Below are 16,694 nucleotides of genomic sequence, written 5' to 3'. Positions count from 1 at the left end.
GTACTCACTGACAGGAACAAGCAAAATGCCCACTATTTCCTATATTCACATGAGACGGATATCTCTTTGCCTGCGCTTGATGATCTTCTGCAGCTACCTGTCAGGTATGAGTCTTCATTGAGCTTGAAAAGGCATAGAATGGATCTGGGGCCAGTGGAGATGGCACAGGGGTGCAGTGGGAGCCTCGGTGTGGTCCCCGATCAGGGGTAACCACCGGTTTGTCCCGAGGAAGATGGACGGGGGGTTCCAGAGCTGGCATCGGGCGGGGATTAGAAGAATGGGGGACCTGTTCATTGACGGGACGTTTGCGAGCCTACGGGCACTGGAGGAGAAGTTCGAGTTACCCCCGGGAAATGCCTTCAGATATATGCAGGTGAGGGCTTTTGTGAGGCGACAGGTGAGGGAATTCCCGTTGCTCCCGGCACAAGAAATTCAAGACAGGGTGATCTCGGGTGTATGGGTCGGGGAGGGCATGGTGTCGGCAATACACCAGGAGATGAAAGAAGAGGGGGAAGCGCTGGTAGAAGAGCTGAAGGGTAAATGGGAGGAGGAGATGGGGGAGGAGATCGAGGAAGGTCTGTGGGTTGATGCCCTAGGTAGGGTTAATTCCTCCTCCTCGTGTGCCAGGCTCAGCCTGATACAATTTAAGGTGGTTCACAGAGCTCACTTGACGGGGGCGAGGTTGAGTAGGTTCTTTGGGGTAGAGGACATATGTGGAAGGTGCTCAGGGAGCCCGGCGAACCATGTCCATATGTTTTGGTCATGCCCGACACTGGAGGGGTTCTGGAGAGGAGTGGCGGGAGCAACATCTCAGGTGGTGAAAGTTCGGGTCAAGCCAAGCTGGGGGCTAGCAATATTTGGAGTAGTGGAAGAGCCGGGAGTGCAGGAGGCGAAAGAGGCCGGCATTCTGGCCTTTGCATCCCTAGTAGCCCGGCGAAGGATCTTGCTAATGTGGAAGGAGGCGAAGCCCCCCAGCGTGGAGGCCTGGATAAACGACATGGCTCAGTTCATAAATTGGAGAGGATTAAGTTTGCCTTGAGAGGGTCTGCGCAGGGGTTCTACAGGCGGTGGCAACCGTTCCTAAACTATCTCGCGGAGCGTTAGAGGAAGGTCGGTCAGCAGCAGCAGCAACCTAGCGGGGGGGGGGGGGGGGCGGGGACTGCTTGGGAGGGTGGATGAGCAAGAGATAACATGAAGGGTTGGGGAAACTGGCAGGTATGGGAGAGAGCCAGTGTACAAAGCTATGTAAACATATCATTTTGCCATGTATATATCTTGCTCTGTGCGATTTCTTGTTATTTTGTTACGGGGGGGGGGGGGGGGTTATTGTTTGTAAGGGAGAAAAATTGTATTAAAAAACTTTAATAAATACATTTTTTTTTAAAAGAAAAGGCATAGAATCACCATCAGCAAGGAAAGCACTTGGAAAGGATGGAATAGCAGCTGAACTACTCAGGTATGGAAAACCCCACTTTTCCCACCCCTGGCTGGTTTAGCTCAGTGGGCTAGACAGCTGGTTTGTAATGCAGAACAAGGGCTCCAGCGCAGGTTCAATTCCCGTACCAGCTTACCCGAACAGGCGCCGGAATGTGGTGATTAGGGGCTTTTCACTGTAACTTCATACTTGCGACAATAAAGGGTTATTATTGCTGCCGTACCTCCAAGGCCGGTACCCCTTTGCTGGAAAGAAGGCCTCTGGTCCATAGGATACATGCAACACAAATATCATCACATTACACAAAAAAGGCAATCACACAGATTGCAACAACTACCGGAGTATCTCACTCCTCAGCGCATTTACAGGAGTCACTCTAATAAGCTTCCAGTGACTAGCCACCAGAATATACCCAGAGGCGTAATGTGGCTTCAGAGGAGGCAGATCCAGGGTAGACATGATATTGTGACAGTCGAGGAGTATTCTACCTAAGATCTTCCCGTTTAGTTGCGGTTGTAAGCTACCAGACAAGGCTTGGGGATGATTGTTCCCTGTGTTCAATTGGACTGAGTTAACCTAGCACTAGCATAAAAGGCAGGCAGCTGTAGAGCCAGCTAAAAAAGGAATGAGGACCTGGTGAAAGGGAACCAGGCCCTGTGTATGTATGATGCTGTTGCTGAAATAAAGGACTTTTAAGAAGCTCGTTGGACTCCCCTGGCTTTATCACACCGCCTCTGGCACCAAGCAGTCTGCCTCCCTATTGTACTCTCCTTTCTCCCCCCCCACATGAATAAACATTTTTAAAGCATCACATTCCCCAGTAAACAAACAACAGAAGAAAAACCAGTGAAGAAACAATCACTTTAGAAAAATGGTCACCCAAAAAGCAGAACTAAATTCAAAGCCCATCACCCCCTCTAACAAGGTCCCTGCAAGACAGATCAACCTTTAAACATCCACACAGCCCATTATTTCACATAGAGCTACTGGCATTTTTACAATCCAGCACCGCAAATCGCTGCCACAGTACTTCTCCAAGGCTTAAGTGTCTTTTAATTCGCCTCCATCTTCATTTCTTTAATAAAGGTCCATACTTCGCCTGGCGTTTTAAAGTAGAAGTCCCGTTCCTCATGCGTGACCCACAGGCGGGCTGGATACAGCATCCCGAACTTCACCCTCTTCTTAAAGAGGATCATTTTTGCCCAATTGAACCTCTTGGCCAAATCCACTCCCAGGCCCTGATAAATGCGCAACTCACAGTTCTCCCACTTGCTGCTCCGTTCTTTCTTGGCCCACCGCAAAACGTGTTCCTTGTCCATGAAACGGTGAAAATGTACCACCATGGCCCTCGGCCATTCATTCGCTCTGGGTTTCCTCGCGAGGGCTCTGTGCGCTCTGTCCAATTCCAGGGGCCAAAGGAACGCTCCAGCCCCCACCAACTTCTCCAACATGTCCGTCACATAGGCCCTCGCATCCTATCCCTCACTGCCTTCAGGGAGGCCAATAATTCTGAGATTCTGCCTCCTGGATCTATTCTCCAGGCCCTCCAGCTTCTCCTGCATTCTTTTCTGCTGGTCGTTCATCATCCCCACCTTGCTTTCCAGCACGGTTATATACTCCTCGTGCTCGGACAACTTTTGTTCGACCTCCTGGATCGCTCTCCTGTGGGTTTCCTGATTCTGAACCACTTGATCAATCGAAGCCTTAATCGGGTCCAGCGTGTCCTTCTTCAGCTTGGCGAAGCAATCCTCGAAAAACTTCACCAGCTGCTCCGTCGACCACTGTGCTGTCTCCCCGCGGCCCTTGCCCTCCGCCATGCTGTCCCGTGTCACCAGCTCTGCTTGCATCTCCCTTATAGGACTTTGTCGTCTCACACGTTTACTTCTGGTCCAATTCTCCATACACCGGAGGGGGATTTCTCCTTACTATCTCACTCTTCACTGCTTTATCCCATAAAATCCGAAAAAAAGCAGGGGGAAAAGGTCCAAAAGTCCGTTACAGGCGGGAGCTATCAAATGTGCGACCTACACCTCCATGGCCGCCACCGGAAGTCAGGACCAAGATATATATCTCCAAGCGCTGTGTCCTCGGTACATTGCTGCATGACAGTGAAGCTTGGATAACTTACAGGTGCCACGAACAAACGCTCAATAACTTCCATCTACAGTACGACACTTCCTCTGCATCACATGAAAAGACCAAGTCACAAGTGAAGCAGTCCTTTTTAGGGCAACCTTGCCAAGCACGCTGGAGTTAATCTAACAAAGAAGGCTTGGAATACTTGGGCCCGTGCACAGGATGGAAGATGCCGCATCCCCAAGGATATGCTAAATGTGAGGCAACCCATGACAAGAGACCAGCAGGGTACCCAAGGGTCAAGGGTGTTGTCAAAAGAGACATGAAAGCCCTCAAGATTGGCCACCACAAGTGGGGAAGCTCCAGCTGGTGATTGACACAAATGGTGACATCAGTTGTGGGCAGCAATCTGCCACCATGACAAGAAATCATTTTAGAATCTCCAAACCATATGCCAACCCTGCAAACAAGGCATCAGCAGAGATCATCCACACCACGGTGGGACAACCTAATGTGTGGCACTTGTGGTAGACTTCACTTTTCCAGAATGGATTTGTTTAGCCATCAAAAGAAATGCAACAGATGAACAATAGGTGGCAGGCTGGACCAGTGGTTACCACTGCTGCCTCGCAGCACCAGGGACCTGTGTTCGATTCTGGCCTTGGATGACTGTCTGTGGAGTTTGCACTTTCTCCCCGTGTGTGCGTGGGTTTCCTCCGGGTGCTGCGGTTTCCTCCCACAGTCCAAAGATGTGCAGGTTAGGTGGGTTTAAGGGGATAGGGAGGGGTGGGTGGGCCTAGGTATGGTACTCTTGGCAAGGTCAGTGCAAGCCTGATGGGCTGAATAGCCTCCTTCTGCACTGTAGGGATTCTGTGGACCTCGTCAGACCTCATCAATGTTCTGCATTTCCACCATTTCTCACAGGTGCAAGGATATCACCAGCATGGCTCTCAGCATATGCACTCTTCCCATGTGTTCAAAGGTTGCACAGCAGAATCATGAGCCATGTCATCTTAGAATAGCCCTTGTTGCCCAGTAGCCATCTCATGGTTTGTTATGGTTGCTCACATGCTGATGGCACAGTGAACTGTCACAGATTGAAGGCATCAATCTGCCACCAGAGTACCAGGCATTGACCTGCAAGGTATGCTGCATTTGTTTGTATGTCTCTCTTAAGCAGTCCCCAGGATGACTTGCTTCCATTCTGATTCAATAGGTTCTGAGATTGCTGATGAATCCACTGCACAACCTCCAGACTCTGCCACGTGCAGGGCAGGTGGTGCTTGAAGGGTTGGACAGATGGGTTGTTTGGAAGCTTGTATGCTCCCTCCAACACCTCAACTCCAGGTGTGATTTAACCACTGTGTTACGACAGGTACAGATCTGGGCGCGCTGGGTAAATAGCAGGAAAGGCTAAAATTTGAGTTTTATACTCCAGGCGCAAACCAGTTTGCAATTCACCCGGCCAGCTCCCGATGGCGAGTTCCAGGTCCCGCCCAAAAATGGCAAGCATATCATTAACCCTCATGCACATTCATTTCAATCTCATTAGCGAGATGGAAGTCGAATTGCCTGATTCCCGAACTTCAGGTGACGGCTATGAGCTGAGCGTCGCCCACAAAGTGGCTCCCACTTGGAGACTTGGTGTTTGGCCTTGGTTACCCGGTAAACGGGTGGAAAGAAATTTAAAACAAGTGAAGTTCGTTGGTTTCTAATCTGGTGTGGGATATGATACAGGGCAAAAATCAAACAAAGCCCCCGCTCCTGATGCACGGCGGAGTGAAGGATAACATGGCGGACCTACCCATGTCGTCGACGCCCTCCCAATTGCTGATGGAGAAGCTAATGGAATTCATCATTGGAGAATTCCAGAAGCACAGACAGGAGATGCGGGAAGATTTGTCTGAGGTGATTGAGGTGGCGTAGCTTCCCTTCGCATTGAGATGGAAAGGGCAGTGATTGGAATCGCAGGGCACAATGATCCAGGAGGTGGAGAGGCCAGTCGCGGACCACAATGACTGGATTGTCTCTTTAGAGGCAGAAATAGCAATGCTGGCAGAGGCCCGCAAAGTCTTAAAAGCCAGGGTGGACGACCAGGAGAACCGATTCAAGCGTCAAAACCTGAGGATAGTCGGGTTACCGAATATGTGGCAAAGATGTCGGGAGGCTGGTCGGGGAGCGGACCTCCATGAAACCCCCTGAGGTGGACCAGACCCACTGGTCACTGCGCCAGAAGCCGAGATCCGGGAAATCGCCACGGGCAGTAATCGTCCGTTTACATAAGTACTTGGACAAGGAGCGAATTCTGAAGTGGCCGAAAACAATGAGGGAGTGTAGCTGAGAGGGACACGCCTTATGAATTTACCAGGGCATCGATGCTGGTCTGGCTAAACATCGAGCTGGGTTTAATAAGGCCAAGACGTCAGGAGCAAAGTTCGGTTTGGAATGTTGTACCCGGCAAAATTGTGGGTCATGTTTAAAGACAGAGAACATTATTTCAATACGCTGGAGGAGGTGAACGACTTCGTGAGAATGGATGGTTTGAGGAGAGTTGGTGGCGGTTATGTACAGTTATGGACGGGTCAAGCCCAGCATTCCCCATGGTGGTGAGACATGGCTCTTCTGGCAGACAAGGGGTTCTGTGAGAAGATAGCCTCGGCCATAGGGAACCATGTAAATTTTGATCAGAATGGGGCAGTCCCGCCCTCTACATTCCAGTAAGCATTGAAGGCAGTGATCAGGGGGAGATAATCTCATATAAGGGCCACAGGGACAAGGTTGGGAGGGTGGACAGGCAGAGGTTGGTTTCCTCAATTCTGGAGGTGAATCGCCAGTACTCTACGGCTCTAGCAATGGAGCTGTTAACGGAGAGAAAGAGGTTACAAACGGAATTTGAATTAGTATCAATTGGGAAGGCGGTGAACCAACTGTGTTGCTCATGGGGAGCATTTTACGAGTATGGGGAGAAGGCAAGCTGTCTATTGCATCACCAGGTGAGATGGCAGGTGCCCACACAAGAGATAGCCCAGGTTAGGGATGAGGGGGGAGGTCTGGTGACATCTCCAGACAAAATTAATGCCGCATTTGAGGCATTCGCCTGGGGGCTGCATAAGTCTGAACCCCCGGACGATGGCTCGGAGATGGAACAGTTTTTGGATGGGCTGAAATTCCTGGTGGTGGAGAGGGTGAGGGGACAGGGGTTGGAGGTGCTGTTGGGGCTGGAGGAGGTTATGGAGTGCATCAGTTCCATACAAACGGGGAAGGCACCAGGACCAGATGGTTTCCTGGTGGCATTTTACAAGCAGTTTTCAGCATCACTGGCACCACAATTATTGAGGATGTTCAATGACTCTGTCACAGGGAGTTGCCAGCCACGTTGGCACGCATGTCGATCTCCCTGATCCTGAAGAAGGACAAAGATCTTGTGGAGTTTGGATCTTACAGGCCTATTTCTTTCCTGAATACTAATGCAAAGGTATTAGCTAAGTTTCTGGCTGGGCGCCTGGAGGATTGTTTGCCCGAGGTGGCCTCTGAGGACCAGACTGGGCTTGCCAAGGGCCGACAGTTGTTGGCCAATATCATGCGACTTTTAAATGTAGTCATGTCCCCATCTAGGGGGAAGCTGCCTGAAGTAATAATCTCCACGGATGCAGAGAGGCTTTCAATAGGGTGGAGTGGAGATACCTCTTCAAGGTTCCGGGACGATTCGGATTTGGGCCAATGTTTATCTCCTGAGTGAGACTGTTACATAGTCCTCCCATGGCTAGTGTCAGGACTAATGCAGTGAGCCCAGGGTATTTCTGGCTGTACAGGGGCACGAGACAGGGATGTCCATTGTCCCCATTGTTTGCATTAGCAATCGAACCCTTGGCCATTGCACTTAGGTCGTCAAATGAGTGGAGAGGTGTTGAGAGACGGGGTAAGGAGCATAGGGGGTCCCTTTATGTGGATGACCTGTTGCTGTATGTTTCAGACCCTCTACCTTGTATGGGAAAGATAATGGAGCTGTTGAAAAAGTTTAGATCCTTGTCAGGGTACAAGCTAAATGTGAGCAAGAGTGAAATATTCCCGGTAAACCCCTTGGGTAGGGGAGCAGATTTGGGAATGCTGACCTTCAAGCTGGCCAAGATGTAATTTAGATATCTAGGGATTCAGGTGGCTCATGATTGGGCCTTGCTGCATAAATTGAACTTGGTCAGTCTGGTGGAAGGGGTGAAAGGGGACTTGAAGAGGTGGGATCTCCTTCAGCTTTCCTTGACGGCATGAGTACAGGCGATTAAAATGAACATTTTGCCAGGATTCCTATTTGTGTTCCAGTCTCTTCCAATCTTCCTCCCCAAAGCATTGTATCCTCTGTAGGATTGTTTTTATGGGTGCTGGCTACTACCCCTCTCCCGTTCTCTCTGGCCAGATTCACAATGAGCCCAGGAGTGGTAGTATCTCTAAAAATCTGGGATCAATTCAGGCAGCATTTTAGGTTAAGGGGCATGTCAGTATTGTCGCTAATTTGCAGAAACCTTAGGTTTGCGTCATCAGGGATGGATGCAACGTACAGGATTTGGAAGAGGGAGGGGTCGAGAGGTTTAGGTCGAGAGGTTTGTGACAGGTAGGTTCGCAGGACTGGAGGAGATGACCTAAAAATATTAACTCCCGTTGGGGAGTGAGTTTAGATATCTGCAGATGCTGGACTTCGTTGCAAAGAACTCTCTTCATTTCCCCAGTTTCCGAGACCTACACTGTTGGACAGGATGTTATTCTTTTTGTTTTGTAAATTTAGTCTACCCATTTTATTTTTCCAATTAAGGGCCAATTTAGTGTGGCCAATCCACCTATCCTGCACATCTTTTGGGTTGTGGCGGCAAAACCAACACAAGTTCAGGGAGAATGTGCAAACTCCACACGGACAGGGCAGCACGGTGGCGCAGTGGGTTAGCCTTACTGCCTCACGGCGCCGAGGTCCCAGGTTCGATCCTGGCTCTGGGTCACTGTCCGTGTGGAGTTTGCACATTCTCGCCGTGTTTGCGTGGGTTTTGCCCCCACAACCCGAGGATGTGCAGGTTAGGTGGATTGGCCACGCTAAATTGCCACTCACACAGGTACTGGTCCTGCCCAAAATTGGTTCAGTTCTGGAGCACATTCTTTGAAACCATGTCGGAGATTATGGGGGTTAAGTTGGAACTGTGTCCACTGGTGGCAATCTTGGGAGTGTCGGACTTGAGGGAAAGAGGGCCGGATGTCTTGGCCTTCGCCTCTCTGATTGCCCGGCGACATGTCATGCTTGGATGGAGATAGGCGGTACCACCTACGGCATCGGCATGGCTGGGAGACTTGGCAGAATTTCTGAGACTGGAAAAAATTCAATATGCCATTAGGGGGTCGGCGGAAGGGTTTTACTCAGATCAAAGCCATTCATCACTTTCTTCAAAGATTTGTTTGTGGCCAGCAATTAGAGGGGTGGGGGGTGGAAATATGAGGTGGGGTAGAGGGGGGGGTTAGGGAGCTTGGGGTATTGGAGTTAGTGTATTTAGTTTGTAAAACCAAAAAATGACAAACTGTTTGTAATATATTTGAGTGTGTCAGTCTGTCTACCATTATGTGTTTTCTGTTCCACCACCCCCCCCCTCCAGGTCGCCCATAACAGCCGGGAGCGGGAAATTACTGGAGGGGGAAATGACTGGCCCCTTGCCACAGCAGAACAGTGGGCCCTGGAATTGGGAGTGGGCCCAAGGAAAGAGCAGTCACTGGGGAGGAGATTGTTGGTAGCCGAGGAAGTGAGACCCTGCTGAGTTGCTGTTCCCCATGGCACGTGTGTCAAACCCCACCCCGCCAACACCACCCTCACCCCCACCACCACCCTCACCCCCACACCACCCTCACCCCACATCCCCGCTCCATCACCCCCACTCCCCCCCCACCTCGCATTCCAATCATACCTCTTGTCTTGTGTCTTGCAGAACCTGCTGGTGATGGGGCAGGACGTCAGGTGTCCCCCGCCCCCACGCCCAGCCACAGCCACTGCCAGAGCCCCAAGTGCCAAGAAGCGATGAGGACATTGACAAAGACGCAAGCCGTAGAGACTAAGGAGATCCTGGAGCTTGAGCCCGAGGATGACACGGATTTCCCATCACTGCAGTCGCCAACACCCTCCACCATCCCAGAGACACTCACCTCGGTTGGGCATTTTAGTGAAGTGACTCCTGGAACCCTATCTGGTGCTCACCACACACACATGCTCCAGTACGGCAGGTGGAGGTAGGAATTCCCGAGGAGACGCACGGTCGGAGGGCGGGCCGATCCCAGGGACTAGCTGCCGTCCCAGATGGATTTCAGGCTTCTGGAACGGACAGTCTCATCGATCATGGAGATGGAGTTGTTGATGAGCATCCAGCACCTGGAGTCCAACTGCGTGCAGCAGCAGGAGGTAGTGCCAGCCATGTAGGCCTCCCAGGCCAACACCGCACGGGTGGCGTCCGTGGTGGAGGCCTTGAGGCAAGGGTTTCAGCTATGGATCAGCATGCCATGGCCTGGTGCAATCTGTGCAAGCGCTGGCCTAGGCCCAGGACAGGGCTGCCTCTCACAGGCAGCCATGTGCCAGAGCCACCTGGATATTGCAGCGGCACTCCTGAGCGTGGTCGTGGCTGACAGCATTGGCGGCATTGTCCAGGCACTGGCTGACATGACACAGAGGGTGGTGGCCCAGTCCCAGAGGGGGATGGAGCAGTCACTGGCTGATGTGGCACAGACCCAGAAGGTGGTGGCACAGTTGGTGGTGGTCCACCCCCTATGCTCCATGACCAAGAGCATGCAGACCCTGGTTGAGATGGCAGCTGGCCTCCAGGACTGGCAGCGCCAGCTGGCGGGGGAGCCTCAGGGGATAGCTCCACTCACACCCATGATGGAGCAGCCCGGGGGCCATCGAGCACCCCAAGGGAGGAGGTGGTGATGGGGTCCTTGCCGGTCACTCCTGCAGGGGAGGTGTCGGAAAGCCGCAGCACGTTGGACTTCCCCTTCCTGTCCCTAGCGCATCTAGCGGAGAACTGGCAGAACATGCGGCACCATGCTAACTGTGACACCCAGGCCCAGTCACACCAGAAGATGCCCACCAACGGGGACCCAGGTCGCAGGGCTGGAGTCACAACAGGCTGCCTGCACTCCAGATGTAACGTCTGGGGATCCACCTAGGTGCAGCGTTAGGGTCTTCAGGCCAGAAAAGTAGACACCAGTGAAGTTGGCACGGGTGCAGGGCACAGTGGATTTTCACAATACCTTCATTGCAGTGTTAATGTAAGCCTACATGTGACACTAATAAAGATAATTATTAATTATAATTTAGGGATAGGGGCTAGGGCATGTATCTGTACATATGTTTTCACATTAAACATCTGTGCACAATGTTACAACCTGCCTCAATGCTCTGTCAGATGGGTTTGAGGGGTGGGCTGCTCTGGGCTGACAGCAGAGGGGGCGCGGAGTGGGGTGGAATAGGATAGGTGAGGGCTTGGTTCAGGGATGGCAGTTCAGCCAGCACTCACCGCTCCGGCGTCCCAGCCCCATCCAATGGAATGGCCAGCTCGCATGCAGGGATCATCCAGGTGGACACTGGAAAGGGCTGTTGTGGGCAGGAGTCAGATGGTGTCAAACAATGTAGAGCACCAGAGCTCATCGCAGAGTGGGTCGTCATCATCCTCTCCCATGGACCTGAGCTGCTGTTGCTGCCTACACAGGACCGCATCCCGTGGTGCAACAGGTATGTATCATGGAGGGGGTTGCAGGCTGGGTGGGGGATGGGGGAGCGGGGGTGCGGTGGTGGGTGGGAGGTGAGATGCAGTGTTTGTCCCTGGCCAGTGTTCCTCGCCCCCATGTTACCCCTAGTCGGTGAACCTGGAAGCAATCAGAGCATCCCGCGCGTGTTGGCACTGGCGCACACGTCGTGCGGCCTCCTGTATCTGCCTGGGCTCCATGTCCTGTCCATCTTCGCCCTTCCCCATATCCTCCTCATCGAACGAGGTTTGGCATTCATCCTCCTCCTCCAGCATGTCTCCAATCGGCTGCGCGATGTTGTGGAGGACGCAGTAGGCCGCGACGATGCGGGTGATCCGCCCAGCGCCATACTGAAGGTCTCCTCCAGAGCGGTCCATGCACATGAACCACATCTTCAGGATGCCGAAGCAGGGCCTGTCCCCCAGCCAGCCCGGCTGGTGTCAGGACCAGCAGCCTACGGTTGCGCCTCTCCGTGTCCTATGTCCTCTCTCTCTCCCTCATCAAAACAGTGCCATGTTCCCTGATTTTTAAAAGCCCAAGTGAACCTCGCCATCGGGAAATCCCCCAGTGGAGGTGGAGTATTGTAGAGCCCCTGAGAATACCAGTTGAGGCCCGCTAATGAGATGCCAACGGCGTTTACTGTACGTGCGGAGTGAAACGCATTGCCGCTGACGTCAAGGTGCCGGAGAATTGCGATTTGGCGTAAACCCGGCTCCCGCCACGATTTCGGCATCAGAACCGATTCTCCGCCCAATAGTGTTTCCCGATTCCGGCGTCGGCCGATGGAGAATCAGACTCAAGCTGTCTTTCAGATTGGCGAGAGGAGTCACTGCTGGTGGAGTCCAGGAATGTAGAGAGACATTTTGAGAAGCTGTGGAGAGAGACAAGATTTTGGAGAAAAGGCTTTTAGAAGTGAAGCCTGATCTGGCAACCCTTGTGTTTTCTAGACCACAGATAAAGGCAGTTTTCTTTCTGAGTAGGATCGGGAAAAAAGAGTAATAATACTTGTTTGAAGACAAGGAAGATGCTGAAACAACCAAGTGGAAGTGGTTATTTGAAGATATTCAGCCAGAATCTGAAGGGGTTCTAACAAGAGCGAGAATCCGTTTTGTACCGCAAAATATGCCCTGCTGATTTTTCAGCTGGTTGAGAGCTGTATGTTTCTTTTTTTTAATAGAAAATTGAGTACTTAACTTAAGGAGTAATTGTAAACTGTTCTTTTTTGTGTGTGAAGTTAAAAGTTTAATATTGTATTTATAATCAAGTTTTATTTTAAAAATAACCAAGACCTATTTTTTCATGCAATCACTTCTGGAGTGAATCTTTCTTCCCGTCAAGTCTTAAAATAAACTAAAATATTGGGGTTTCAGTCCAGTCTCCAAGCCACTGTTGGGATCTGGCCTGGGATCAGAACACATGTCTCAGAGGATGATTAGTTCATAGAACTTCAAGGAAACTTTGAAGCCTAAACAGTGCCCATGAACTTTAGGAGAGTTAGCATCACAGAATCAGTTGCAAACAATCACTAAAGAGCTGGGTTTCATACTGTGGATCTTCTCACAACTAACGGGTACGATCCTGGGAGGTCACCTAAGCACGGTCTCCCTAATGTTCCCAGCAGAGATCTGACGTGGCCGGGGATGAATGTGCAGAGCAAGGTTTGCCAGCACAACTGGCTCACTGGATGGCACTCTGAGAGAAGGCAGGACAGTTATGGTAAGGGTGGGGGTGGGCTTGTGAGATTTGAGGGTCCCAGGATAGAAGCCCTAATTGACCGTTGGTCTCTCTCTTTCTTCAATTCCTTACAGATACCAAAGTGGGTTGGTACTTTCAGCCCTGCAGTGGCTGCCCTCGCGGTGCTGGATAAGGCAGGAGCGACGCAGGCTGGATGTGGCCCGCCATGTGTAGGGGGCCGCCGAGCACCCTGAAGAGCCGGCCACCCATCAGGCTGAGGAGCAACCAGAGGGGGAGGTCAGCATTGGACCAAGGTGTACAGGTGTCATTGGTCTTTGAACAAGATGACGGACAGCATGTACCGCAGAAGACTCTGCCTCAGGAGTGAGACAGTGCGGCACCTGTGCCACGTCCTCGCGGAAATGGCATCACATGGAGGAGGAGCACACCCGCTCTGGTATGTTAGCCTCTGGCTGCTGTTGAGTAAAGAGTCAAGAGATCTGCTCCTTTTCCCAAACACCTTTATTTTTTCTTGAACACACTCTGCACCAAACTCTATCATCACATCACATGCCCATAAGGCCTCTTTACATATTAGTGTCAATTATTTGATCAATGAGACATCTAATTGGAATGTTTCTTAACCCATTCCTTAACATGGTAACCGTGAAGGTCACTGCAGCCCTCAACCTTTATGCCACTGGTTCATTCCAGGGCTCGATCGGGGACGTGTGCGGCATTTCACAATCTACAGTCCACAAATGCCTTGTATATACAGGCATCAGTCTTTATCACCTCCAACCTGGACCACGACCACCAAGATATCTGGGCTGCAGGATTGCCCAACATCGGCAGTATGCCCCAGGTCCAGGGGGCAATGGATGGCACGTATGTCCCCTTGTGTGCACTGTGGCATCAGGGAATGCCTATATTAACAGGAAGGGGTTCCATTTCCTGAATTTTCAGATTGTGTGTAAGCACTGTGGTGATATGCTTGTGCACAGTTCTCTATATAATTAGCAATCTGACCTCCAACCAGCTGGTGGTGGTATACATCCATCATGTGACTTGAGACATCCACCAGTTGGTAGTAAGTTGTACAAGAAGATAGGCCCACTTAGAGTAACTCCAGGAAAATTCACTGAATTCATTTAGTAGCCATCATCTGTATTATAGTTTGTTAGTTATCTTTCCACATGTTTGTTAATAAATCTTATTTCTAGTTAAACAACTTGATATTCTCTATACATCATTACAACGGTTATATCACAGAACACAACATGGTACCAGGTGTACAGAACAATTAAAGATAGCAACGGTGAAGACGGGGCGAAATAGACTGAAGAACAAAACGAGAAGATTCTTCCGCTGACCTGGTGAACTACGGCCATCTGCAAATCAACGCGATAAAAGACTATGAAGTTAGAAATGGAAGAAGGCACCCGGCGGCTTCAGGCCTTGGGTAACATAGGTGAAAATTGGTATGTTTTCAAGCAACAATTTAGACTCTATATTGCAGCCCTTGGTCTGCAGGTACAGCCTGGCGAGAGGCATATTGCGTTGCAGGTCCTCAAGCAGTAGAAATATACAATGCCTTCGTCTTCGACAGAGAAGACAAAAGCAAGAGCTACGATGAGGTAACTTCGATCAGCACTGCTCTCTGAAGAAAAACGAAACATTTGAACGTTACACATTTCGTACGCTTAACCAAAAAGCAGGCAAATCTTTTGATAGCTTTGTAACCGACTTGCAGTTGAAGGAGCAGTTGTGCAATTTTAGTACTCTAAAGTTGTCGATGATCCACGACCAGATAGTGTTTGGGATATCGAATGATAAACTACATGAAAGTTATTATGGGACAAAATCCTGAAAATAGATAACGCCATCAAGATCTGCCATGCAAGCGAGCTACCTGCACAGCAGATCAATACGCTCAACCTAAAAGATTTTGGCGCCAATCTAGAAGAAGGCGCCAGCGCCATTAGCACTGTGACGCTGTTCAATAATAAACGTGGTCTCAGTGCGGGCGGCTATTTTAACCGGCCGACCAGGTCCACCATCTTGTGCCAGCGATGCGACAAATGTCATGGGCCACGGCAACGTCCAGCATTTGGGAAAGTATGTTCCACGTGTGGCCATAGAAATCATTTTGCGAAGCAATATATTTTGCGTCCTACAGTGGACTAAACAGGGTCAGTAACGCAGTTGGTGAGATGTCCCTTGAAGAGCTGTTTTACATTGATCTGATCTCGACTAAGGACATGATGAGTCCGAATATGAAAAGTGAAGAAGTCTTACTGACCAGTTGTAACGATAGTGATGGTGAAGCTGATACCATCGAAGACAGATGGACAATTACAGTGATGCTGAACGACACATTGATAAAATGCAAGCTCGATACGGGAGTGAGGGCCAACCTCCTCAGTTTGTCTGACTTGAACAGGTTGCGAGTTAAACCGAAAGTTGTCAATCAAACGGGACCATTGAATGACTACAATGGGAATAGGATTGCGACACTGGGTGCATGTGAACTTGAAGCATGGGTACATAACAGAAGTCACATCATACCATTTTCCACTGTGGACACGGAACGCGAGTCTATCATAGGAGCGGACGGGTGTGAGAACCTGAACTTGGTTGAGCGGCTGTATATTCCAGACAGCGCTGCAACACAGGATCATTGTGACTGACAATAAGATATAATGGCGCAGCTATCCGATGAGATGCAAGTGGCAGTTAAAGTGGAGGACGACAAACCAGATGAAGAGATGAAGGAACCAAAAGGAATTCCAGAATTCCGGTTGATAGTCTTCAAAAATGAGGATTTGCTCTGTCACATAATATAGGAGCATGATGAGCCTATCCCAAAGCATCTGCAAGGTATACGCGTAAAATTTTCAGATCCTCGACAGCCAATGAACTTCACTGTGGAGTTCAAGTTTGACCCAAATGAGAATTTCACAAACGAGGTACTGCCAAAAATGTACCAGATAGACTCGCAGCCTGATGGGTCAGGTTTTTTAGTCTTTGAAATCACGGGCTGTTCAGGGTGCCAGTTCGACTGGAAGCAAGAGAAAAATATCACATTCAAAACCATTAAAATGAAGAAGAAGCATATGGGTCGGGCCACTGGTGGAACAGTCATGACAACTGTGCCAAATGACTCTTTCTTCAATGTCTTCAGTCCTCCTGAAATTCCGCAGCATGGAGAGTTGGATGAAGATTCTGAAGCAAGACTCACTGCAGACTTGGAAATTGGTCACTTGCATAAACACGTAATTCCACGAGAACTGTTATACTTTACAGAAGATGCTGTTCCAGCCGATGATGAATACTCCGATGATGATTACCATAATGATAGTTACGACGACCATGATTACAATGAAGAAAATGGAGACTCAGGTGGTAACTAGGTGAGGACGACTATGAAACGCTATTCAGGTAGTTTGGCGGGAGTGACGAGGTGATCACAAGGGGTGTCCAGTCTACGCAGGACAACTTTTAATGTGAAAACCCTAAGATGGCGAATTGTTATTGAAAATATGAAAAGATGTGTCATTTGAAACATGGAAGTCTGGCAATATCTGGTCTGAGAGAAACATGAGAGGATACAGGGAAAGATCCCACAAAGGGTTAACAGCAGCTGCAAAGAGCAGGATTGTAAAATGCAGATATCCTTGGTCAAGCAGGCTTAGCAGACAAAACACACAGGATTTTGAATGAAGCCAAAAACAATGGCTCACACCTT

General features: G+C 50.1%; 1 pseudogene; it reads left to right on the top strand.

Annotated features, from left to right (window-relative positions):
- The first annotated feature begins 15,648 nt into the window (after positions 1–15,648).
- Positions 15,649–16,359, top strand: LOC140427351 (nucleosome assembly protein 1-like 1-A; annotated as a pseudogene).
- Positions 16,360–16,694: the final 335 nt, after the last annotated feature.

This window comes from Scyliorhinus torazame, chromosome 7, assembly GCF_047496885.1.
Source record: "Scyliorhinus torazame isolate Kashiwa2021f chromosome 7, sScyTor2.1, whole genome shotgun sequence".
Classification (NCBI taxonomy): Eukaryota; Metazoa; Chordata; class Chondrichthyes; order Carcharhiniformes; family Scyliorhinidae; genus Scyliorhinus; species Scyliorhinus torazame.
This window is presented reverse-complemented; position numbering and strand designations above follow the sequence as displayed.